Raw genomic sequence first — 27,166 nt, 5'->3', positions numbered from 1 at the left:
TCCACACAGCTCTTTCTTGGGACACTGGTGAGCTATGAAATTAATTGCTCCTGCATCCTGTAGGTCCTGTCTTTCAAATCACCTAAGTATCTTTTCAATGACTCTTAAATTAGAGCACACACAGACCACCCCAGGATGAGCATGACAGAGGAACCCTGAGCTCTGGAAAGTACCCTACACCTACCTGCCAGCTCCCTTTCCTACCAAGAATGAGGAAAGCAGGATTTAAAGCAGGTCGAACATTGGTTTTTCAAAGTAAAATGCAGCCACATATCATTGGCTTCATTTGGCTCCATTTTCTTGCTTCATAAGTGTATACTTTGCATTTCACAAAATTTCATCAGGAACGTAGGCAAACACAAGTGCTGATAGTGAGCAGCAGAGGAAAGAATGAATATCTGGGAATAGCGCTTGCTCCAGTGAATAAGCAATGACCATGGACTTTTTTTTTTTTTTTTTGGCTTACTAAAATATTGTCCATTTCACCTTTAGTCCTGAATCTGAGAGAACAGTGAACCAAATTTGTTGCCATCATTCTAGAAGAGGACAAAGAAATGCACCCAGGGTAGAGAAGGTTGTCTTAGGACGAGCACCTACCACTCCCATGATTAATGTACCACTGGAATGTGGTCACATTTATTGAGCACCTGCTAAGCACTCGATGGGTGCTTCATGGAGCTCCTGGTCCTGCAGAACATTCATTTCCAATATGTATCCGTCACACTGGCAACTAGGTAAATTCTGGAATACTCCTAAATCCAATAAGGTCATGAGAAAATTACTAGCAACTGGCTGGACTCATAATCTGAAGGCTTTGTGTTCTCAGGACCTGTGACTGTCGCATGTGTATGGCTTTGATGCTTTGTCACTCTCTGCCATTGTTAGAGCCCAGTTGATTACATTGCTCCAGGCTAACTGTGAAGGAGTCCACATTGCCCTTGGCAAACAGACCCTGAAGTCAGAAGCTGCCCTAAGCACCCTCTTCTCCAGGATCGATTCTTCCCACCCCGCGCCCCATGCCGTCGCACCCCCACCAGGCCCTGGTGCTCCTCGCCTCCCTGGGCTCCTCACTGCACTGCAGCTCTGCTCTCTGGAGGTGACCGTCCTGCACCTGTGTCCTTGCCTCAGGTCTGTTTAGTCTTCTCAATTGACCACCCGACTATTTAACTTTTAGGTAATTTTCTCAAAACCTCCCACGAAGAAAAAAGTGCCCTTAGAACCTTATGGTAGATGGTGACCAGAATAAGTGCAGCCCTCCAACCCAGGGAAGGTCCTGGAGGTGCGCGGTCCCACTGTCCCTCTGAGCTCCCCCGATCAGCCCGCAGCCTGGCTTGGCTCCCTTCCTTTGGGGCCACTGAGGGAGCCAGAGTGCCACTGTGCCCTGGGACCTCGCCTGCTGCTGCCCGCTGGCGCCCCTGCCCCCCCCAGACGTGGCAGGAGTGCCACCGGGCTTCCCTGGGGGTGCGGGCCTTGCTGGCCGCTGACCCTCCGCAGAGCTTCCTCACGCCCCGCAGGACCGGCTTCCTACTGCTTCGGCCGGTGACCTGCGGGCGGCTTCTCCCTTGTCCCTCGGGGTTCTATTCGCTCCTTTCAATCGACCCTCAATATGAATCCCGTGAGCCTCTGTTTCCTGATGAAGGAAGACGAGCACCTCGTCCCGCTGTCCAGTGGCCTCCTGGCCGCACCTCCCCAGCCCTAGGCCACAGTTCTTAACCTGGAGTCCACTTCTGGGGACAGCCCCCAAGCAAGGCCTGTGAGGAGGCACAGCCTCCCGGCCACCGCCCCAACAGCCTCACAGGATGGAGGCGGCGAAGCACTCACGCCTCACCGGGGAGGCGCAGGGCGCGCTCACGTCTCACGGGGTGCGGTGGCACGGCGCGCTCACGTCTCACGGGGTGAGGTGGCAGGGCGCGCTCACGTCTCACGGGGTGAGGTGGCAGGGCGCGCTCACGTCTCACGTGGGAGCCCACTCGGCGCGCTCACGTTTCACGAGGGAGCCCACTCGGTGCGCTCACGTCTCACCTGGGAGCCCACTCGGCGCGCTCACGTCTCACGGGGTGCGGTGGCAGGGCGCGCTCACGTCTCACGGGGTGCGGTGGCAGGGCGCGCTCACGTCTCACGGGGTGAGGTGGCAGGGCGCGCTCACGTCTCACGGGGTGCGGTGGCAGGGCGCGCTCACGTCTCACGGGGTGAGGTGGCAGGGCGCGCTCACGTCTCACGGGGTGAGGTGGCAGGGCGCGCTCACGTCTCACGTGGGAGCCCACTCGGCGCGCTCACGTCTCACGAGGGAGCCCACTCGGTGCGCTCACGTCTCACCTGGGAGCCCACTCGGCGCGCTCACGTCTCACATGGTGAGGCCGCAGGCCGCGCTCACGTCTCACATGGTGAGGCCGCACGGCGCGCTCACGTCTCACGGGAAGCCCACTCGGCGCGCTCATGTCTCTCATGGGGAGGCGCAGGGCGCGCTCACGTCTCACAGGGTGAGGTGGCACGACGCGTTCACGTCTCACGTGGGAACCCACTCGGCGCGCTCACGTCTCACAGGGTGAGGCGGCACGACGCGCTCACGTCTCACGGGGAGCCCACTCGGCACGCTCACGTCTCACAGGGTGAGGCGGCACGACGCGCTCACGTCTCACTCTCACGGGGGAGACGGCGTGCTTACGTCTCACATGGTGAGGCCACACGGCGTGCTTACGTCTCACGGGGAGCCCACTCGGCGCGCTCACGTCTCACGGGGAGGCGCAGGGCGCGCTCACGTCTCACAGGGTGAGGCGGCACGACGCGCTCACGTCTCACTCTTACGGGGGAGACGGCGTGCTTACGTCTCACAGGGTGAGGCGGCACGACGCGCTCACGTCTCACGGGGGAGCCCACTCGGCACGCTCACGTCTCACAGGGTGAGGCGGCACGACACGCTCACGTCTCATAAGAGAGGAGAAAGCAATCTGCAAGCCTCTCCGTCGTGGCCGGGCAGGAGCAGCGGAGGTGACAGTGACATGCGATGACCTACATTTTGACAGAACTCCCTCCAGACGACTAGTACGGAGCGGTCCCCAGGAGCCGCCTGCAGCGGTAGCGCTGTGTGAACCCTGCGCAGCGCCTGGGACCTGCCTGTGCCCTGGGCCGGGAGCGCGGGAGGCCGGGGCGGGATGGGCTCGTTTGTTCACCTGCGCACAACCGGTTCAGGGTGTGATCACGCTGCTGATAGACTTGCCGAGGAGGTAGCATTTTATTAACAAACATCTATAATTCAGTCTGCGTTCTCGGCAGAGCCTGCAAGGTTGCCCTCTCGTTCTTCAGTTACGAGAATTGCTTGGATATTTGCAGAAAGAGCATCATATCAGAAAATGGTATGTATCATATGTATCATATGTATCAGCATCATATCAGAAAATTCTAGAAAATGACCTGTCCTACCTCCCGGTGATGCCACCTGAGTAGGTGGGTCCCTCCCTTCCCAGCTAATAAAATCCCACTCAGCTTTCAGCCCTAGCAGCCAGATTCCAGGGCACTCCTGAAAGCAGGCAGGTGCTGCTGAACCCACCCTAGGTCAATGCAGTGGGCCGAATCATCACTTCTCACACCCCACAAATGCTGATGAGGCAAAGTCCACTTTTGTTCTCTTCCTATTTTAATTAGATGTTAAAATCATCCTGGCAGAACTCAGCAAGTGACAGGGAGAATTGCCACCTTTTCCCTCGTGATTTGTCCTGTCTGCCAGCGCCCACCTTCCCCCGTGCCCCTAATCTATACCCACTCAGGTGTTCCTGTGCCTGGCCGGCGCCCCTCCCATCCTAGGCTGTGTCTCAGGTACCTCTTTCCTGCACATGGGGCCGCCTCCTTCAGCAAACCTGCACTCTGGCCCTGTCCTCTGAATCTCAGTCTCTTACCCAGTTCCTCCATGAGACCTGCATGCTGTGGCAGAGTCAGTTCCACCAACTCCCATGGGCTAACTTCCTTGGAATTGATATTGATGGTCAATATACATACCTCTGTCAAATATGCTCTTCAAAGTTATAGTCTGCTTCTCTTAAAGTCATTGCCACTATGCAGTTGGAAGATCTGGAATATTTTAATGAAGAAACATGAAAAGACTCTGTACATTGTGTACTACATATATTTAATATATATACATGCACTTTAGGAAAATTAAGTGGATTACTATATTTGGAGGGAGGTTTATTACACAGAACCATATTTATTTTAGAATCTGCTGCTTTGCTTTTATATTCTCTTTGAAGAGGAGTTGACTAAGTGGATCAATAGTGTAAATAAAACTCAACCACTTAAGGGAAAAATGGTCTTTAAACAATTTAAACTATCAATTACCTATCAACATAAAGTTTACCATTTTAGCCATTTCCAAATGTAGGATTCAGTGGCATGAAAGTACACTCACACTGTTGTGTAAACAGCCCATTAACTAGTCCCAGAGTTCTTTATCATACCAAATGCAAACTCCATCTCTCTAATTGTAATGACCCTTATTTGAAAGCCTATTACAGCATTGTGTGCAATGATGGGGCTGGTAATAGCTCCTGTGTTCTTTACTAGGAGAGTAGAAAAGGAAAATGTGCAGAATGCCCATGGAGTGCTGTGTGCTAGGTCGACCAATGCAGGGGAATGGAATGCATCCAGGCAACTTGGCCACCAGGTGTTTGCAAGCTTCTGTGGGGAATCCAGCACTCAGTACTCAGGCTATGCAGATGATTTCTGCTGCAACCATTCAGCTCTGCTGATGTGTAAAAGCAGCCATCGACCCTATGTAAACCAAGGGAAGGGGAGCAGATGTGTTCCAATAAAACTTTATTTGTATGGATTGAAATTTGAATTTCATCATGTTTACACATCGTGAAATATTCTTTTGATAATTTTAAAATGAATTAAAAATGTGAACAACACTCTAATCTCACAGTCTATATGAAAACAGGTGGTAGACTGGAGTTAGCCAGTGAGTCAGAATTTGCTAACCCCTAGGAAAAAAATAAAAGTATGTAACATATAATGTAACTCACCAATATTAAAAATATATGCACCAAAGCAATGATGTCGATTTTCTAGTATATATTTAAGGAGTCCATTTTGCACAATAAAATATTTGTCTGTGGAAGGGGGAAAGGAATGGTAATATAGAGTGGCTATAAAAACTTCTGAACAGGCCAGGTGTGGTGGTGCTCACCTGTAATCCCAGAGGCTCCAGAGGCTGAGGCAGGAGGATCATGAGTTCAAAGCCAGCCTCAGCAACAGTGAGGTGCTAAGCAACTCAGTAAGACCCTGTCTCTAAATAGGGCTGGGGATGTGGCTCAAAGGTTGAGTGCCCCTGAGTGCAATCTCAGGTACTCCCTACCACCTAAAAAAGGGACTGAACATGTAAAAAAAGAAGGTGCTTTTATGGCTATTGGCATTTCTACCAAGTATGATACTTGATATCCTGGTCAGATTACTAAGGCAAGCAAAAGAATTAAGAAGCAAAAAGATAAAAATGAAGTAATACTTGTTGTTTATGGAAGATATGAAGTAAAGAAAACCCTATAGAGTTTTAAAATAAAAGACAAGAGTTTAGAAGTGACCTTAGCATCATCGATACACCAGGGCTCCCCCATAGAAAGCTTGGATTCCTCTCTGGGCTCTTCCTGCTTCCTAATGCTGCCTGCAGGTTCTGCGTCCCCAGGCGTGTGGTATTAGTGATAGGGAGGCAGGAGCTGCAGACAAGGGGGCTCCAATGACCCTGTGGAGCAGTGGTGACCCAGAGGATCAGGAGGATCTGGGGAGATAAGGAGAAGGGTTTATGTTCCTCCAGACTGTCCCTGTCGGCTCAGAGAGGAGAGAAGACCTCCCGAAGCCTGTCTGGGTAAACCAGGCAGGTCAGCCTCGCCCTAGGAAAGAAGTGGGCCGTGAAGCCTGGCCTTCCTCTCTCACAGTGAAGAGGCAGAAATGAGTTTGATCGCCCCTTGTTCTTAACAGCAAAGGAGTGTGCTCTTTGGATTTGGCAGGACCAATTTCACTCTCCATTTGTACCTGCAGATTCAGCTGTAAAACCATTTTCTTAAGTTCTAAAAGCTGAGAAGCCAGTGCTCTAGAGGTGGCTGGCTGTGTCTTTCTGCCTTGGGTTTTGTAACACTAACCACCCAGTGAATTCTGGAATTCCCTGTTAATGAGGCTCCTGGGTGGAAGACACAGAAGGGCAAAGGCAGCCTGTCAGGGGCATGGCATGGGGACGGCAATGCCTGCACCAGAGTCACCCAGTCTATTCTCGTGTGGCCCAAGGGACAGATGGACATCACTTTGATTTGCAAGGGTGCACCATCATGTCCAGTAACAACTGTCCATGACAATATGTAAAGCTGAAAATCCACTGAGTGCAATCTTGCTCTGTCCTACAGATGCCAGGTGGGTGCTCACAGTGTGTTCTGCTGGCACCAGAGTCCAGCATTTGCTTTCCTGAGGCAGAGGGTGGGGTGCAATACCAGCTTCCTGCTTTGCCCTCCCCACACCAGGGCAGGGACAGTACCAGGTCGTTTTGCTGGAAGAGAACAGGTATTACCGCAGGATGTTCCTGTTATCAGGCCACACTACTCCAGGCTCTTTGCCAGGGACGAGCAGGAGGGTTGTGGAGCTCCTGGTTGCATTCTGCAGTGCCCTGTCTTGGGCAGCAAAACAGACATCCAGGGAGCTCCCTGTCCTGCCATCCTCCCCCCGGGGTCCTGGTGTCCTAGGCAGTCTACCTTCTTCTTCTCCCTTAAATCTTCTATGCTGTCTGTGGTTCCCAGTAGACACTGGGAGGAAAGCAACAGGAACCACCCTCACACAGCCACCTGTCCTCATGCCACATCTCACAGGGGGAGAGCCCACCCACAATAAAAAGGTCTGAATCTCTTAGTATATTATCCAAAGTGACCTGAAAACCACTCATTATACCAAGAACCAGGAAAATTACAACATAAGTGGGAAAAATGATTCCAATGGCAAGACGGCTCAGACGTTGGAAGAACCTAACAAGAATTTTAAAACAATGACTATAAAATGCTTCAGGAAGCAGTTATGGATTCTCTTAAAACAAACAAGAAAATCCCACAAAGAAAAAGAAGTTAGAATAAAATGTGAAGTGGAATTAGTAGCATCAAATATAAAACTCTGGGTGGCCTCAGTAGGAGAATGGAGAGGACACAGGGTGGCATCAGTGGACTTGAGGGCTGATGGATACAGGTTACCCTGTCTGAACAAGGTAATGAAAGAGCTAAGGTGTATCCTCGCCTTCCAAGAAAAAAGAGACCTCTAAAGCAGGCAGAGAAGTGACACATTGTTCACAGAGGAACACCCACTCAGATGGCAGCAGAGTCTCATCACAGACCACGGAGGCCAAAGGAAGCAAGCCCTTTCCAAGTGCTGAAAGAGAGTAACTGTCAGCTGCAATTCCACATCCACAGAAGTCATCCTCCAGGAACCAAGAGCAACGAAGATGTTGCCAGATAGAAGGAAGCGAGAGGAATCCATTGCCGGCATAGATCTACCCTTAATGAACGGGAGAGGAAAGTTTTATAAATAAAAATAAAATGATAATAGAGGAAAAATACTAACTTCAGAAAGAAGGAGTGTAGGGATGGATAAAAACATTGCTGAACACAATAGACCATCTTACTCCTCATGAGTCTCTAAAAATCGCATTTAATGGTTGAAGCAAAAATTATGATGTCATCTGATGCGATACTCAAAGCCCATGGAGGAGAGACCTGAGACATCTAAAAACACAGAAGGGTCAAGAGATTGGACAGAGGGAGATTTCTGCACATGCCTCAAAGTGGTAAGGCGCTCGTTCTAGTGACTGCAATAAGTGATGTTTGAATATTCTAACACCTAGAACCACCACTGGAAAACTAGATGAAGAAGTGTACTCAAATATGCTGTAAAAACCAAGCTGGACTCTTAAAACCATGTTCATAGAACCCATAGGAAGGTGAGCAAGAGTAAAATGAAAGAGTAAAACAGACAACAATCAAATAATCATAAAACGGCAGACTTAAGTCCTAATACATCAATGACTGCCTTAGGTAAGTGGTCGGCTAATGATTAGAAGGAAGAGATTGGCAGTTTGGGGAAAACAGCTAACCGTGAGAAGTTCAGAGGAAATGTAAGAATGATATTTTGTACGAGGAGACGAGACATCAGAACCAGACTGTGATCCATGATTCTGTACAGGAGCAGTGAGTGTGCCAAGCAAAATATGGAAGCCACCTACAGCTAGAGGACACTCCTGGGAGAGGAGGGTGGGAGAAGCAAGTGGGTAGAGACTGGAGCTCAGATCTCTGATGTAGCTTCCTAAACAGAACCTGCAGCTATAGGCAAAATGTAGGATAAACGTCTCCTGGGACACTTCTGGGAACACCCACACTGCTTCCCTTGTTTGAAATCATTTATAATTAAGTAAAAAGGTTTTAAACAAAGCAATGACTAAATCATTTGTAGTCTTATAGACCAGTATTAGGAGCTTTGAATTATTTTATTTTTTATATTTTTCATTGACTAATAATAATATATCTACTTATGGGATACAACTTAAATACATTTGAAAGAGAAGGGGATAATATGGTTCTAAGGACTGCAATTGTGTTAGCTTTATGTCACTATGACAAAATACCTGAGAAAAGAAACCTACAAGGAGGAAAGGTTTATTATGGTTCATAGTTTCAGAGGTTTCAGTCTCTGTAACTTAGCCCTGTTGATCTGGGCCTGTGATCGCACAGGACATCATGGTGGCAAGAGTGCATGATGAAGGAAGACTTGACCTCATGGCAGCCAGGAAGGAAAGAGAGAGATGGGAAGAGCTTGGGTCCCAGAATCCCCTTCAAGTTCACACCCACATGTCATGACTTCCTCCCAACAGGACACACCTCCTAAAGATCCACCAATCAGCACCACAGGCTGGTGACCTCTAGAATATGGACTTTGGGCAACATTTAAGATCCAAACCATAGAAATCATGCAGGGGATGAAGATATTTATCTTTTCCTTACCCAGAGCTAGGCTCATGGTCAATGCCCCATAACAAAAACAGATTGTCAAGAGAAAAGCCTACCCATTAATTTAACCTAAGTTTTACCTGATGTGGAGCCTTCAGGTATAAAGTCCCAAAGAAGAAGGAAAAGTTGTGCATTTTTGATGCTGGGTTTGGTGGACAGACAATGGCTGGGGAGAAGGACAGGTGCACAGAAGCTGGATGTGCCTGGGTGGTGGCCAGGTGGGAGGGACCCAGCCAGGCCTGCCAGCTCAGTCTCCTGGCTGGTCCCTTTCCTCCCCTGTTGAGGAGGTGCCTCTTGAATGCAGGTCTCAGGAGCTGCTACAGGGAGCAGGCGGAAGGGGAGAGTGAGCTTCCTGCTCCTGCGTTCTCCAGTGCCATGGTGCTGTTTGGGGAGTAGCATATCCTGAACCCTATCAGGAGGTTGTCTGTAGTTAGGAATTATACTTTTAAGCAGCTGCATAGAAAAAAATGTAAGCTCAAGGCACATACATTGAAAATGATATATGTACTCTAAATTTTTTAAAATCAGTCCCATAGAGACTTAATCTTAAATTAAGTCCAGGTGCAGTTCGTAATTCACTTTTTGTTCTTTTAATCAACTTGGTTGCTAGAAATAACCATGTTCCAGTTTCAAAATACAGAACCCATATTGAGCATGTGTATAGAGCACTAGGGTCTCATCCACTCAGTGAGAAGCAACGGAATCTACTTCTGCCTTATCTCACCATCCAGATGGCTGAATGGTGTGCAGGAATGGCATTTTCATGAGCAGACCAGTGCACTTGAGTGTGTCCCCTTCTGCCCCGCATCCCTTAGCCGCTGTGTACAATGCCTCCCCACTGCAGGCAAGGCCAGGTCTCCAAGTGGATCCTTGCTGTCCATGGTAGTATATTCTAACAGCCCTGTGAACACTGAATTTTATCATCATAGACCAGTGTTCCCAAAGGGCGAGGTTGCCCAGAGCCTCTGGTCAGTATTGTCATCAACAATCAATAGAGTACCCACTTGATGCTTGTTCCTATTTAAAACAAATCGTTCAGTCTGCGTTGTCGATGCATTACCATTGACCCCATGTGCGCTGCCTGGTATGGCCGAGAAGAGCAAGGGGCAGACAGGCTGGACTGCAGTGGGTGGGTCAAGGCTGAGAGGCTGGTCAGGAGGTGGCACCTGGAGTCTGGTGCATCTCCGCGTCCACTGGCTACCCTGACTGTGCCCACGGGCTGGCCCCTAGGTGCTCAGCGACCTGAGCAGTGATTACTGGGTCTTGCCCAGCGGTCTTCACCGGTCCTCGCTCTCCTGCCGCATGCAGTTACATTATCTTACTCAGGATAAACACCAGTGTACTTTACATTTTATTTCTAATTCCTTTATTAAAATAAAGTTGGGTTAAGTAATTTTTCCTAAGTTTTTCTTAAATTTACGATGCTTTAAAACTAAAACAGACTGCATTTTCCTCCTGTTTTAAGAGAAAATGAAGACATAGAATAATTTATTGATGAATAAAATTTAAGAAGAGATGAAGAACTTTTTAATTTAATAAAAATGCTTTTTATTCATTTTATTGAATTATAACAATATTCAACCCTTTCAAATCTGGTTGTTACAGATTCTCTCTACATCATAAGGAATTAAAAGCTGTATTTGATGTAAAAGGCTTAAAAACAAAGATTCATGGTGGTGTATGTCAGATACATTTTATAATAAAAGGGAAATGAGTTTAAAGAATGGAATTATAATACAACATGCAATTTCTTGAATATAGATTAAATTAGAGTTAGAATTATATTCATTCCAGACGAACCTTTGGTTAGAGCTATCTTGAATACTTTTCTCCATAGTGTGAGTTACTATGCATATTCAATACTACTCTGTGCCCAAGAGCCTTGGAATTTCCACAAAGACAGGACCTTTTTCTCTAAAGCAGCCCTATGGTCCTACTTACATGTGCCTTGGAGAATGCAGAGACTTCTGTGAAGCCGGTAGACCTGTGAACTAGTTCCTCCCTAACAGAAGACACCAACGTGATAAGTTTTGTTGTGGAAATGTGCCCAGTGAGCGATGGAATAGGGCATCTGTGGAGAGAAGGAAGGGTCTGGTGGTAGGTGATTCAGCAGCTTCCTGTGAAGGGGAGGTACAGAGGGCTGGGACTCTCTGCTGGGACCCTAACCCCCCTGGAGAGACATCTCTTCATGAGATTCAGTTTATTCCTAAGTAGTGTGTGTGTGTGTGTGTGTGTGTGTGTGTGTGTGTGTCTATTGTAAATGGGATTGCTTTCTTGATTTCTTTCTCTGAAAGCTCACTATTGGTGTATAAAACTTCTACTGATTTTTATATGTTGACTCTGTATCCTGTAACTTAACTAACATGTTTTTTTTCAGTTATAATAGGTTTTTTGTTGGATTCTTTAGGTTATTCTGTGTATAAAATCATGTCATGTGCAAAAAGGGATAATTTGACTTCCACCTTTCCCATTTGGATGTCCTTTTGGTCTCTTGTCTAATCGTTCTTGCTGTGACTTCCAATGCTATGTGAAATAAGAGTGGTAAAATGGACATCCTTGTCTTGTCCTTGATCTTCCTGACCCTAGTGAGCATGATGTCAGCGTTTCCCCACTCTGTAGAATGTTGACATACACAGCCTGTATTGTGTTGAGCTACGTTCCTTCTACACCTAATTTTTCTAAGGTTTTTATCATAAAGATTGTTGAATTTTATTGAATTTTCTTCTGTGATGACTGAGATGATCATACATTTGGGGCCCTTGACTGCATTAATTGATATATGACATTTATTAATTTTTGCATGTTAAAACTTCTTTGCATCCTTGGGATAAATCCCACTTGCTCACAGTATATAAACTTTTTGATTAACTCTTGTATTCAATTTGCTAGAATTTTGTTAAAAATTTTGCATCCATGTCCTTCAGGAGTAAGGGTCTCTGGTTTCCTTTTGTTGTTGTGTCTCTGTCTGGCTTTGGTATCAGGGTAATGGTGGCCTCATAGAATGAGTTTGGAAGACTTCCTTCTCTTTCAGTTTGTTGGAATAGTATAAGAATTGGTGCTAGTATTTCTTTTAAAAAATTGGCAAAATTTAGCAGTGAAGTATCCAATTCTGAGATTCTCCTTGTGGGACATTTTTTGTTACTGATTCAATCCTATTATCCATTATTAATGTGCTCAGATTTTCTAGATCTTCGTGGCTCAGATCTGGTGGGTTAGGGTACCAGAGTCGGTCCTGTCTCCTGGGAGTCCCCGTGTGTTAGCCCAGCCATCCCCAACAGCCCGGCCTTCCTGTTTCAGCTCACACTGGAGGCCAGTGTCCTTTTCCTCCTGTTCGGTACCACATCTTTCAGGGCTGTGCTTTTTGCCATGATTTTGCTGCGTTATAGCAAAGTGCTGTCTGAGTCCAAAAGGCCATCGGGACGTGCTTCACAGAGATAGGCTTCGTTCAGGGTGAGCCACGGTGCTCTGGGCAGTTGGGTGTTAGTGAGTCAATATTAACACATCTAGAACGAGCTTGGTTGGCAAAGGTGTGCTGAGGCCAGGCTGCAGAAACCCGACCCTGTGCTCTCCACAGGGACAGGAGTCCAGCACTGCTAATCCCAGTGACGCTATAGAAGTTCACACTTCAAGGAGAATTGACCATACCTCTTTTGAGTGTTTTAAATTCAACATGTCATTTTGGCTTAAAATTTTAACCACAGTGTAACTGTGTGTATGTATGTGTTCGCAATGAAAGAAAATAAATATGCTCAACTCTCCCAAATTCCTGTGTATCAACAAGTATTTCTAAAGCTCCTACACTGTGTCAGCAGTTTCTTAAGTTCTTTGGGAAACACAGACACAACATATTTATTAATGTGGCTACTAGAAATGCAATCTGATACAGTGCACATTGAGAACAAAAATCCAAGGAATATTGTAATAAGCTAATATTGTAATGAGGCTAATAAGGGTTCATCGTTGTTGCAATGGGCAAAAGGTGTGACTTATGCAGTCAAGGGGGAGAAATAAAGGATGTCTACATGCTTCTGCCCTTTTCAATGCTTTATTCACTCAAATCACTCAATAAAATTTCACTCTATAGGTTCTTAATCAAGAAAACGACAATCCTTAATGCCGGGCACTGCAATAGACATAATCAATTCACAGCAAACAATTCTAGATTAATTAATTCACAGCAAGCAGTTCTAGGTTAATCAGTTCTAAGCACTGCAAACACAATCATGACAGGCTCATGACAGAGGTTCCCTCTGTGGCTAAGTTCAAGTGTCAGGTCAAAAAGTCTCAAGCCTTAAGCTTTAAGTCCAGCAGATGCACCCTCACTCTGACCGCAATGATCAGGTCTGGAACCAAGGCAGGTTTCTCCTGGGGTGGAGCTGACACTGGCTGAGGAGGTGATCCTAGGGAGAAGTTGCAGCTCTCACCAGGGTCAACATGTGACTGTAGAATTGGAGGGTGGTGAGGAAGGTGCAGAGGATCAGCAAATGATGACAAGTGGTGGGATGTCAATCCAGGTCCTCATCAGGCTCTCCAGCTTGTGTGCTGGCTGCATATCTATTAATTTGCTCTATTATTTATACTAAATTTGGGGACTTTTGACCCCCCTTTCAATCCTTATCAGCTACCACTGGATTTCTCAGTGGCATCATTTACCCTGGGGTCAGAAACATCTGGTCTGGTGGCCAAGTCCATATGGCCTGGGCCTAGTCCCATATGCATAAAGGAGAGATAAGGGGAAGAGAGCAGGAGAACAAACGAAGTCTGGGATATATAAAAAGGCAAAACTCTCTCCCTTCTTGGGATACCAGGATACCAGCTGTGGCCCACTTCTCCCTCCCAGAAGTAGTTTGTGTCACCCCTTTTTAAATGAACTTTGCTTTATATGCTTGCCTCAAAGTTATACTTCAACATGTGAGGTTATCACCAGGACAGTCAAACAATGGAGGATGCAGAAGCTAAAATGGTCAGGATTTGGTCAGCAAAAGCAGTTCATCTTGGGAAGAGCACAAGATATAAGTGTATCATAGACACTAAGGCAAGTCAGTAAAGAGAAAGTCAACTTATGGAATATTTTAGCATAATACCTTGCAATTTAAAGCTAATGGAGAAAGACTGCTAAGTTATTGCTGTTTCATAACTTTTTTATTGTGATTTAAAAGCTTTGCATGAAATAATATTTGAAATCTTCAGAGTTAATATTTAATTTGAAATGCCTTTATGTTAAACCTTCTATGGACATCTAACAGCATTTTAAAAATAAAATACCAGAAGCAAGATGTGCTCTAGAATTAAATTGGTATCAAATTACACTTAGGTAAAATAATGCCGGCATATTTATTGTTTTTATTAATATGACATGAGTGATATCCAGGTCTGGCAGCTATTGCAATTATGGGTAATATTTTTTTTTAATTTTTTTTTGGTACTGGGTTCTGAACTCAGGGATGCTCTACCACTAGCTATATCCCAAGCCCTTTTAACTTTTTTTTTTTTTTTTTTTTTTTGAGCAGGGTCAGGTTGGCCTAGAACTTGTGATCCTCCTGCTTCAGCATCCTGAGTTACTGGGATGGCAGGTGTGACCCCTGGGCCCTCTGGACTATCCTGTGTTAGGGGCGGAGCATCTGCCCCAGGGCTGGTCCATTTACAGAGGTGCCCACTCAGTTGAGTCGTGGGTTAACAGATGAGCCATGTTAACAGACCAGGTGGATCTCTGCTCACAGCTGAAGAGCGCAGAGCACAGTGAGTGTGTCACTGGCTTGGTGTGTAAAGGTGGTGGCAGAGCCTGTGTGGGAGGTGGAGGCCTGCTGGGTATTGTCCTGAGACCACTCCTGAAATAGAGCAACACTGTGAATTCTCTTTGACCTCTTTGACCTCTAACACGTGAAGTTGCCTTTCTAAGTCTGCAGAGCTTCTTCATCTCAGGCAAGAATGACCTGCCTGTCTTCCGAGTCCCACGGAAGCAGAGTTGTGCTTGCTGACTGTGTTCCAGGACTTTGTCAGTGGCCCAAGCCCAGCTCCAGCCTTTGCCTTCTCGACACACACACTTGGGTCTGGTTGGGCCACATCTGGCTCTCACCTGTGATCTCTGTTCCCTCTCTGGGGGTTGTGCATAATGTAGCTTTGGTCCTTTGTGGGTTGGTCTTAGTGGGACTGTCAGGGCATTGTCTTATTACAGAGAAGCTTGGAACCACCAAATACCAGCCTTAATGTCCAGATGTGGGAATGAATACTTTGGGGTTATAATAAATAGTACAGTTTTACTTACAGTTGGTGCCATTTTCCTTTTTTTAATTTTTTTTTTTTTTAGTTGTAGAAGGACATCATGCCCTTATTTTACTTGCTTATTTTTATGTGGTGCTAAGGGTTGAACCCAGTGCCTCACACATGCTAGGCAGGCGCTCTGCCACTGAGCTACAGCCCTGGCCCAGTTTGTGCCATTTTCTAAATTATGTGTCCATACTTTTTAGAGGCAAGCTGCCAATCAGTGTATTAGTACTAACTGAGACAATATGCAATCCCCGCTGACTCCACAGGCATAATGAGGCGCACCTCTGCCAGGGGAAGTGGCAATATACTGAACCTGGACTTGCTGGCACAGGGTTTCCTCTAAGCCTTTGTCACAGACCCAGAGTTATTAGGGTCCCTAGAAGTTTGAGCTTGAAAACTTGAGAATTAATTTCAACAGATCCTTAAATACCTCCCCACTTGACACCCCCCACTCCAACGTTTACATGGCGTGTAGCACAGATATGCCATAAGTAACCGGTGGTTTGTGATGAGGAGCTGCAGTTCCGGTCCCACCCAGGCCTGGGAGTACATGTGGAGTGTTGAGTATTGGGCAGAGGATGGGTCACCCCTGCTTATGAGCGCCCTTCATAGTGAGAGTGACATGCTGGAGGATGGCTTGCAGAACTGGTGGTGTGTCTGACTGGCATCCTAGTCTACTTCTGCACTCGCAATCTGGTCCTGAGTTATAATTAGAAAGATAAACATGTAAATTTCAGAATCAAGTTTAAAGTAGGGTTTTGAGATGAAACCATTCCCCAGAGAACACAGGTGTCTTCTTCACAGCTCATCTTTTGGGAACATGGCATCAAGTTTGAAAGTAGCCCTGCAGCTTTGATGGGTTGACTTACATGGCGTTGAAATAAACACACTTTGAATCAAATTGCTCACAGGGTGTGTGGTATCCAGGTTGCTGGGTTTCACCCCATCGTTTTCCAAGAATTAATTTGAACTAGATAAAAGAAGTGTAAATGCTCCAAAAGTCACAGCCCACAAACATTGGAATTCTCTGCAGATTGTATGTGTTCCATGGGAGCAAAATGCCGTGACCTCTCTCATGACCCCTGCCACCCAGGAGCCTGTGGATTCCTCCCCAGGGCCAGCTGCTCCTCAGGACCCATCTGTGCAGTGAGTGCTCACCCTGCTCACCCTGCAGCCCCCTTGGCTAGGAGGTCGGCTCCGCCTGGTAGGAGCGTTGAAGCTTCTGTTCACTGCTGTGATGTCAGCAGGCTACAGTCCATGGGATAAATATGGTCCCATTCCTGTTTATAGACACAGTTTCATGGGAACAGTCACCCCATTCAGGGTATGTTCATGTCAGCTTTCACACTGCACTTGGTATTTACGACCTGGTCCTTTACAGAAAGAGTCGCCAACCCTTGGTATAGGAAAGTCCCTGCTGGGGCTGGGGTTGGGGCTCAGTGGCAGAGCTCTTACCTAGCCTATGTGAGGCACTACGTTCAATCCTCAGCACCACATAGAAAATAAGTAAAAGGTATTATGTCCATCTACAACTAGAGAAATTTTAAAAACAAAAGAAAAGTACCTGGCATGCAGTAGGTGCTCAATAAATATCCATTCATTTAATGAAGCTAGCTCAAAATTAGCCCTCAAAGGTGGTGATTTTTTTGTCTCATTTGATTAGCAGTATGGCCCAATCAGAGAATCCAATTCCTAGAAACTGACCCAGAAGAACGTTTGTACAAATGGATCCTGATGAGCTAGGAGGCAGGAGGAGAGGGCGTGTGCTCTCTCCCTTTCTTTTTTCTTTTTTTGGGGGGAAAAGGGAGGTTTCCTTGCCTGGTCCTTCTGTCGCCACTTAATCTCTTCCTTTGCTGGTAAACCTCAACTAACACCAGTCAAAGCAGTCTCCCCCTCAGGAAACGGGGCCCTTGTGTTGCTGAGTAAAAGGTGAGTCTCCAGCCCAGGGGTCCCCACTAGGGTTCTGGGTCTGCGTGAACCTCTGGCAGCACTGACAGGAGTTCTGTTGGGAAGCTGTGCTCGCTGTCATTACCCTGGAATTGATTTTTAAATTGTCCATTAGTGTATTCATAAGGGACCATTGCTTTTTGGCCAAGGGCAACTTCGTGAAGTTGGAGATCTTGATTCACAGAGCCCTGACTTTTCCCTCCTCCTCTGACCTTTGAGCTAGAGGCACTTGACCTTGTTTGAGATTTGGACCCCTGGGCCCAGGGCAAAGTCTGGAGATGCTTCTCAGAAAGGAGCTCTTCATGGCAAAGAGAAGAAGATATAGCAAAAGAAGAACATAGGATGATGGAGGAAATGAATCCTACCGATAATTCATAATTCAAACTTTGTTAAAAGCCAAATTTTGATATGTAACACTTGTGATTATTAAATGTGGCAGTTATAAGGACAATTATAATTTCAAAGTCATGCTGGGAATAAACATTTCAAGATGTTTATAACTACTCTAAAGAAATAGCAAAAGATTTTTATTTCTGATGGAAACAGAGTCATAGGTTTTGCTAATGAAATGGGGTTGTTGTTTATATTCACCATTTTAGTGATTAAATGAAATATGTAATATGCTCCCTATATTCTTTCATGGGCTCTCTTTTTTCTACATCAAGCATTACATTTATCTGGTGCTTTCTACCTAAATTATACCTCACCTTCATCAGTTCAACTGAAGGATAAGTTAACTTCATGACCTTTATCACTCCCCCCGCCCCAGAGAGGAACCCTTTAAGCTGTACCTTTCAGTCACCTGGGAGATATGGTTTTCCTTTTAAAGAAATCTCTATTACTAGCCTCTGACATCACACACCTCAGAAGTAGCCCTGCAGACCTGTACGGTGGACGAGGGTCCTGCTTATGGATGACATTGGCTGGGTAGCCATCACATGGTTTAGCCATAGCTGGCCAATGGTCAGAAAGCTGGTGAGACAGACACAGAGTGTGAGGTTTGCAATAATCTCTTAGGTAATGAGAGTTGGTGGGATGCAAAAATTGATGTAGCATTATGGGATTTCACTTTTGCCTGCACTCTCTTGCCTTTGTGTGCATTTACTACTAGGAAGTTCTACTAATGGAGCATTGTACTATTATTCTTGATAAAATAATAATGACATTTCACTATGCATCTTTCCTTGTTCCCTGACTTTGTTTGCACAGGAAAATTAAAGGGACAAATTGCCAGTTAGTGCTTTTCCACCTCTGGGGTGAAAAATCAGCAGGGAAGCACAGGCTCAGAATTCCTAATCAGCAGATGCGAAGGGTTCTGAAGCTTCGCAGGTCTCAGAACTCCTGAACAGACCGGGAGAGCTGCTGCTCTGTCAACTCACACATGGCTGATGGAACTCAGCGTGGAGGCGGGAAAATGTCTACAATGTAAGGATAGAAATGTCTATGATCCTTTCCTTCTCTAAACCAAGCTATTCGCTGGGGGAGAGGAATTACTAATAGATTGACAAATTTATTGAAGTGTTTCACTGCCCAATGGCCACTCCCTCATCTTTTTATTTTTGTACTGGGGATGGAACCCAGGGTGCTAAACCACTGAGCCACCTCCCCAGCCCTCTTTGTTTTTTATTTATATTTTAAGACAGGGCCTCACTAAGTTGCTGATCCTCCTCCCTCTGCCCCGGAGTTGCTGGGACCACAGGCCCTCTTCTTCCTTTCTTTCCAGCAGATACCCACTTTTCCTTCTGCCCATGATTTGATATTTTGGGCCCACAAACTTACTGGTTTATGAGATGTAAGAGAAAGTGGGGCTGAATTTCCTGACTGATATCAATCCTTAGCACCCAGACAAAATGCACTCTAAATAGAACAACTTCATAGAAGGCAACAGTTATTCTCCAGAGTTTTTTCATGCTGATGTAACTTACAAAATATCATGAGGAACAGGAATCCCCAGAGCAATGGTTGTTTGATGAGAGACGTGGACACTGACAGCTACGGTGTGCCAGGCTTTCTGCTGGGTCAGAGTGTGGCACACAGACACACCCCATGGCAGAAAACCGCCCTGAGCGCGCCACGCGGGGTGAGCACAGGTGCGAAGGCCAGGGGGCTCCACACAGGCTCTTGGAGGACCCAGTGCCCAAGGAGGGCACAGTCCCCCAGGAGGGCGAGGACTGGAAGCACTGTCTGCAGGAACAGAGGCTCGGAGCTCTCTGTTCAGGGAGGATGACAGGAAGTGCCTGAGAGAGGCACAGGAAACAGATGACGATTCAACGTGGTCAGCAGAACCTGAAAACTGTGCCGTGAACACCTGACTCCATGGCACCGCCCCGTGGCTGTCCAGGCTGAGAGGCTCTGTGGGTATTTAAGGCTGCTTTCTGATCCGGAGACCTCCCATCTTCTGTCAGAGGCCAGCCAGCCGTCACCTATCTGTCATCTCTCTATCCTTTATCTGTTGTGGCTTGGATCTTGGGTGTCCCCCAAAGGCCACGTGTTAGAGTTTTGGTCTCCGAGGCCTCGTGGAGATCTTGAGGTCACTGTGGAGGTGTCCCCCAGAGGAGCAGGAAACCCAGCCCTCTCTTTTCCCCTCCTTTGCTTTTGAGGAGGTGAGTGGTTTAGCTCCATCCCACACTCTCATCACGATGCACAAACGGAGATCCAGAGTAATGGGACCGAAATGAGGGACTGAAATGAGCTGTCTCAGTTTTTAGAGGACCAAGCCTCCATAACTTTGAGCCAAAATAAACATTTTCTCTTCATAAGTTGATTGACTCAGGCATTTGTTATAGTGACAGAAAGCTGACTGTTGTCTAGCATCTATTACCTGTCATTTCTCTATAGTCTTTCTATTGTCTATCAATTTCACCTATTTACCTATTGTTTATCTACCTATCACCTTTTTACCTATCAACTATCATATCTGTCTCTGAACTTCACAAGATTCATGGTAGATGATGCTGAAAGAAGACTATTGACCTGGAAGACAGATCTAGAGAAAGTGCTAAGTTAGCACACAGAGAGCTATATCAAAATGCCAGGCAACTAAAGGGACAGAGAGGGTTAATTAAGAAGGTCTGAAATTGATCCCATCAGACTACCATCAAGAGTCACTGAAGAGATAATGGAAAAGAATCCTCTGTGGTTGGTGAAAACCCTACCTTCAGATATAGAAAGCAAATAAGTCCCATGCAGGAGAAATCAGAAGGAATCTCAACCCAGAGGGATGACAGTAAAGATGAAATCTCTCTTAGAAAAAGTTTAGCTGCAATGGAATGATGACTAGACTGAGCACTACTTTCTCAACAGTGCAATCAGAAAATAGAATTTCTCAATTGATAATTACTCATTAACTGTTTTTTTCATAATAAACACAAAATAATAACATTTTGCTTTAAAAAAATCTGAAGGAATTAACACTAGCAGAATTCGGTGTACTTCAGGGCATAGGTAGGTCCAAGACAAGCAAAGAGTTCTCTTCAGAATATAAATGGACGGATCTCTTTGTTCTTTAACAAAGCTTGCTATGAGGAACCTGTCAGGGGCAATAAGTGCAGTTCCTAATGACGTGGTTCATTTGTGTTCTGGATCAAGCTCCTTGTGGGGTGAGCAGTAACTAGCAGTTCGCAGGCTAATGCTAATCTGCAGTCCACATATTGAATATCAGTGTTCGAAGTTCAAGGAAAAAAGTACAGAAAAATTTGAGATGTAAATATAATATGGAGTGAAGCCTACAAAGAAATAAACAAAAATGGCAAGAAATATGCTCACACAAACTGACCTCTTGAAGTTAGAAACAATAGTCCAGTGGTCAAGAAAGGCTGGCCCCAGCTACAGGGATGTAACTCACTTGCATTCCAAGCCTAGGCTGTCCTTTAAACTGGCGAAAGTTAATCAGGAATGCTGAAACCCTTAGGGATGCCAGAATATGTATAACTAAAAGGAACAACAACAACACAAAAAAGAATGTCATCCAAACTAGTACAGGGAAAATGAAATGAAAAACGCAAACAACAAAAATAGACCTCAAATTAGGAAAAATGGGAGCAAGATGGAAAAGTACAGAAAAAGTAGGACAAGTGAAAAGAAAAAAATATGTGGAAGAAACCCATCCAAACAAACTATTCATCACAGAGTTGGCCAGACTTCTCCAACTGAAGACATGAAACATAAGAACGGAAGAAACTTGAGAATCAATGAATGGGAAAACCTTAAACTATACACTGTGGATGTAAACATTTTGTCAATTATACCTCAAAAAAATTGAAAAAATATCTGAAATATTTTAAAAATATACATCAGACAAATATCAATTTGTTTTTTAGGAAAAATTATGAAAATAGTAATATACAGTAAGCTATAAGCTAAACTGAACATAGAGAAAATATAAAGGGGAAGTATTTTTTAAATAATGAAATTAATTACACATTGATGGATTACTTTGCTAAGAAGATACAGCAATTTTAAATGTAGCCACCTAATCCTGTAACATGAACATGTAGAACTGTAAACGTGTACAGTTAGGGGTTCCATGACAGGCCCACCATTGGATGGAGAGCGTCTAACAACTGGTGCTGGAGAGGCAAGGCCTGAGTCTCTGGTGCTGGTACACCAGCCACGTGTGCACACCAAACCCAACAGAGTCTCCCGGAGAAAAGAAACGCGGGGAAGATTACAGCAGTGGAGAGAAGAGAAGCAGGCGGTCTTCCCTGTTCAGAAGGGGCAAGTACAGAACTGGGGTGGAGAAAGGAAGGCCTTGCTCCTGTGGTCACAGGGCTGGTGTAGGAGTGGTCACCTCTTGCAGGGGCACATTGGGCCTGGGAAGGGAGCCCCAGCACTGGTGGGCTTGGGTCTGAATTCCTTTCTTTCTTTTTTGAGGGGGGCAGGAATTGAAACCAGGGCACTGAACCACTGAGCCACATCCCCAGCCCTTTTTATTTTTTGAGACATAGTCTTGCTAAGTTGCTGAAGTTGGTGTGGAACTTGCCATCCTCCTGCCTCAGTCTTCTGAGCTGCTGGTATTACAAGCGTGCACCACCAGGCCTGGTCGTACCTGAATTTCTAAAGCAGCATACCAAATGCAATTTCAGGCACTGCTGGGAGTGGTGTTTATCAGGGGGGTCTCAGGCATCACTGATGGACATAAATGAGTCATATGATGAGAATCATGTTCAGGGCATGGAATTGCAGCAGTCCAGAGAAGGGGCCAGAAAAAACTCAGCTCTTGAAGTCAGGGAGCCATTGAGGTGATCATTGAGGTGATCCTCCCATTTTATAAGCTATCTCTAGAGTTGGTTTTCCTCCTTGGACTCTGCCTTAAAGTAATCAGGACTTACCCATCTTTGAGTACTTGAAGTCTGCTGCACCCATGGATAGAGACCTGAAGACTCCACCCAGGTGTGGCCACCCTGCATCCTCCCTGGGCCGAGAACTGTGCTGGTGTACTCCGATAGGCTCCAGTCCTCACCACCTTCCTCTCTCCAGTTTCAGAGTTGTGCGATTTCAAAGTCAGTTTCAAATTCCACCTCTTCCATGCAGATGTCTGGCTCCGATTTCTCCCTTCGTGGAATCTGCAAACCACTCCCAGGCACACACTGTGCTAGGATCTCCTCCTGGACTCCTCAGCTGAAGTCTTGGGTCCAAGTTGCTGGGCAGGGTTCATTGTTGCTTCACTTACATCAGTCACAGGGAAAAATTGTGGTTGATTGATTCACTTTTGGATTGATGGAGGCCCCAAAATGAATTAGATAATACCTCTTAGATCCTTGTAGCTTAGAAATTCAATGATCTTATGATAAAGGATCTGAATTTCAAAAAGGTGAATTTTGCAATTGATTTTGGAATAATTTAATTCTATAGATGTTTTTAAAACTTCATTACACCCACTGAGTTATATGTAAAAATAGTCTATCTGTGCATTTGTACCAGGTAAGAACCAGTACTAACTTTATAAGAATAGATCTGTTCCCAGGCCTCCCAAGTCATTATTTAGTTTTGTAGATTATTGTTGCAATCAACTTTGAAGTCTCTTCTGTCAAACAATCCAAGCTATTGAAATAAGCACCGAATTGGAAGGAGCTGGGAAACCGTGTCTCTTAAGAATCATCTTTGCTTGCAAGAAACACCTTGGGGTAACTGCTTGAGAAATGTGAGCATTTTGCCATAAAATACCAAGAGATAATACAGAACAAAACACAGATGTCAATTAGATGAACGGAAGGAAGAAACAATAAGAAAAATGTCTCTTAGCTGCAGCCCAATAATGCTTCACAGATATCACTGCAGTAAAATATAAATGAACCCATCAGGAGCTCTGGACTTGTGGTACAATATCAACACCCAGCTGCCCCGGAATCTTGTTAAAAATGAAGACACCTGCAGGAAAAGGGTCTAGAGCATAATTCGGCCTTGTAGGAGCCCAGGGAAGCAGTACAGAATGTGCCCAAGTCATTTTAATGTCCTTACTTTCTCTTTGCTGCTTCCAGGTGCTAATGTCCTCAGGTGGCCCTGTCTCCATAGATACCCAATCCCTGATTATGGATTAACATGACCTTTTGTTCAGCTACAAACAGCTGGTCCAGGGCCCAGCTCAATCCTTATACATTATCTGTCTATCTATTAACGTATCATCTAGCTATCCATTCATCCATCCAGTCTGTCCATCTACCCATCATCTATTTTTCTTTTTCTATTTAGGGTGTCCCCCGACACCTGTCTGTCTGTCTATCTATCTATCTATCTATCTATCTATCTATCTATCTATCTATCCATTCATCCATCCATCTGGTCTATCCATCTGTCCATGATCCATGTACTGGTCTGTCTGTCTACCTATATCTGTCTGTCTGCCCAGGATCCAGTCATCTATCGGAATCGCAAGCATCCTGGCACATACATCTCTCTGTGCAGGGCTTTCCCTACTCTTATGCCACTCACTCTGGGGGAAAAGTTTCCTGTCTTCTCCCATAACAAACCTAGGAAGAGACAACTGACTGACAAGCACATTGAGGGAGTTTGGCCCCTCCACCCCACCATCCTCTCAGCTTTACATAATGGTTCTTAACTGATGGAGGTGCTTTGGGGTGGGCCATGGAGCCTTTCCTACATTTCTCTCAAACGACACCCTATAGATGAGCACTGGGTCTTTCTGCATACGCCTAAGCTCGCACCCTTGTATCGTGAAATCTCAGGGAAGACGCCCAAATCCCTGGGCTCCAGGCTTGACTATGAATATCATAAAAAATTAAGTCACTTTTATCTTCCTTCATTATTAGTTTTCTCATCTGCAGAATGGGGCTCACCATCACTGCTCTAAGTCACAGGGTTCTATGCTAAACTGCTCTTGGGAGGGGCCCTTGCATCCTGGGAGGTGAGACACAGAGCCCTCCTGGGAAAGCCTTCATAGGGAGCCTCAGCCCCCAGCCAGGAAGGAGCCTGGCTTCCTGTGACTGACTCCCCTGTGTCTGTATCTCCCATTCACTCCCACACAGGCATGTCCTTTGTCTCCTGCACACCGCAGGCCCAGACTCTGCACTCACCCACTTGTTGCCTCCCTGATGCCCAGCACTAGTGCCCAGTTTTGCTCCACGGGCCCCTCTCGCACCCTAAGTGGTACTTGCTGGGGGCTGTTTCTCTGAGTGCTCGTGACTCGCTGGGCTAGGATTCACTGTTGCCCACACGGTGGGTGAGGATCAATGGCAGTAATAATTGTGATACTGTTCATTTTACTCACTAGAAAGATTTCTGTCTTCCTGCTGATCATGCATGGGAGAATAACGTAGCAGCCTGAAGCTGTTTATTGCCGATACTGATTTGGTGATGAACGTGCAGCTGTATCCCTGACCTTCCTCTGGCAATGAGGGTACCACACAGAGTAAGCTCAGATGCAAAAGCCAGGCCGCTGACACTGATAAGAAAGAAAACAAGTTTGGTTTGGGTCTGGATTGTTCCTTAGGATTTAAAAATATTGCCTGTGCTTACTGTGGCCAGCACCAGGATAAAGAATATCTGCTGGTGAGAAACTAACGCATTAAGTAACCACAGGTTAGGAAATCGGTTCCAGTGGTAAAGTTAAATACCAACTTGGTACAGGCGTTATTACATGGTCTTGTTCTTAGATTTTTGAGGGTCTTTTCATTTAAAGATAATCCAGAAATAATGAATATAGAGCTTTGATACACTTTAAGAATATTCTCCTGATTATATGGCAACATTATTTAATGCTAATTACACATAATTTATTTGTAAATTTACTTACTGGAGGATTTGTAGTTCAGGATTATGTTGGTTTTTAGTATAATCAGGATTTACCAGGCCAGAGCTCGTCTCAGGTTATTAAACACCTGAATGTTCCTGCCTCTCCTCCCTCCTTCCTGCCCTTCTTCCTCCTCCCCTGCTCCTTCCTGTAACTAATTCACTTCGTCATTAATTGAAATTGAGCTCTGTTAAGTACCCACCACGTCCTTGCGTGTCTGGTTTGGATCTAGGGTGTCCCCCCAGAGCTCATGTGCTGAGAGCATGATCCCCAATGCAGCAAGGTTCAGAAGTGGGGCTTTTAGAAAAGACCAGGCCTCAGTCCTCACTGAGCATTCACCCACTTGCTGGACGAATCTGTGGAGAGCTGAAAGGACCTGCTGGAGGGCCTGCTGGAGCAAGTGGACCCTGGGGCGTGGCTTTTACTCTGTCCCGGCCTCTCCTCTCTCTGCCTCTCAGCTGCCATGAGCTGACAGCTTTCCTCCACATGTGCTTCCTTCCGCCATGGTGTTTCTGCAATGAAGTTGGCCAGCCAGAGTGAGACCTCTGACACCAGGAGCCAGACAAACCTTCCCTCCTCTCGTGGCTTGTCAGGTATTTTAGTCACAGTTGTGAAACTGACTGACTCGGTGACCACAGGATATGCTTATGCAGGGCACAAACCCAGCCCTGGGTGGGGGGAGAAAGTCTCCTGAGGAGGGAAATTAGAATCAACCAGAGAAAGTGACAGTGGGAAGGAGATGGTCACACCCTCCACAGGCCTTCACCTAGTTAGCAACAGTACAAATCTTAGACCTAAACACTGTGCGTTTCAGGCCATTGTCATCGCTATCCACTGATGCTCAGCTGCTCCACTTTTGGTCCATGGGAGCCCCATGTGGGATGGCTCCTGTGTCCTTGGCCAGGACCTGGGGGTCTTGGTGATCCTCCTCGCTTTCTGGTGTTTCAAGACGTTGCAGGCTCACCTGGTATATTTTCTGCTACAAATGTGGAATCTGTTTTTCTCCAAAGAGCCCTGGTTTTTAGTAGGCAATTGCTGGAGGTCACACTCCAGGCACTAGGGGAGCTCTGTGCTCTGGGGTTTGCCAGTGTCTAAAAACATGCAGACATTTTCTGCAGATGGAGTTAGGGAATCATTCAAAGGTACAACACATCATGAGTTCACATTAGTATTTCTAGTTAAAATTCGGTAGTATACATGGTTTTCTTTCTGTTTGTTTTATTAATTTTACATCTTCACTTCTTTTTTCCCTTACTGAAAAAATCCTAGTCTCAGTGACATGAACAAAGGAATGCTTTGCTTTGTCCCACAGCAGGAACCACAGCACCATCGCCACCCCAGGCCACCAACAAGATGACAGAAAAGAGTTCAGCGTTTCCCACTCTTCGTCTTGTCCTCGGGAACTACTGTGATCTAGGGTCGCTGGCAGAGAGCGTCTGGGATCATCTGTCAGTTGGGTCCACACGTGAATTCATTTGTTGCTTTTCACCATTAATTTGTAAGTATTTTACAACTTTCAAAATCTTAATTGTGTTTTTATGTTTTTCTAAATGATCTTCCTGGTTTCAAAGCCATCTCCACAAACCTGGGTGTCTTTGAAGCCTTGTTTTACCCCCCTCCTATGCACAGAGTCCCTTCCTCTCTCCTGCCAGCAGCCGTTCTTGCTGTTGTGATTTGTCGACGT

Source organism: Urocitellus parryii, chromosome 3 (assembly GCF_045843805.1).
Source record: "Urocitellus parryii isolate mUroPar1 chromosome 3, mUroPar1.hap1, whole genome shotgun sequence".
Classification (NCBI taxonomy): domain Eukaryota; kingdom Metazoa; phylum Chordata; class Mammalia; order Rodentia; family Sciuridae; genus Urocitellus; species Urocitellus parryii.
This window is presented reverse-complemented; position numbering follows the sequence as displayed.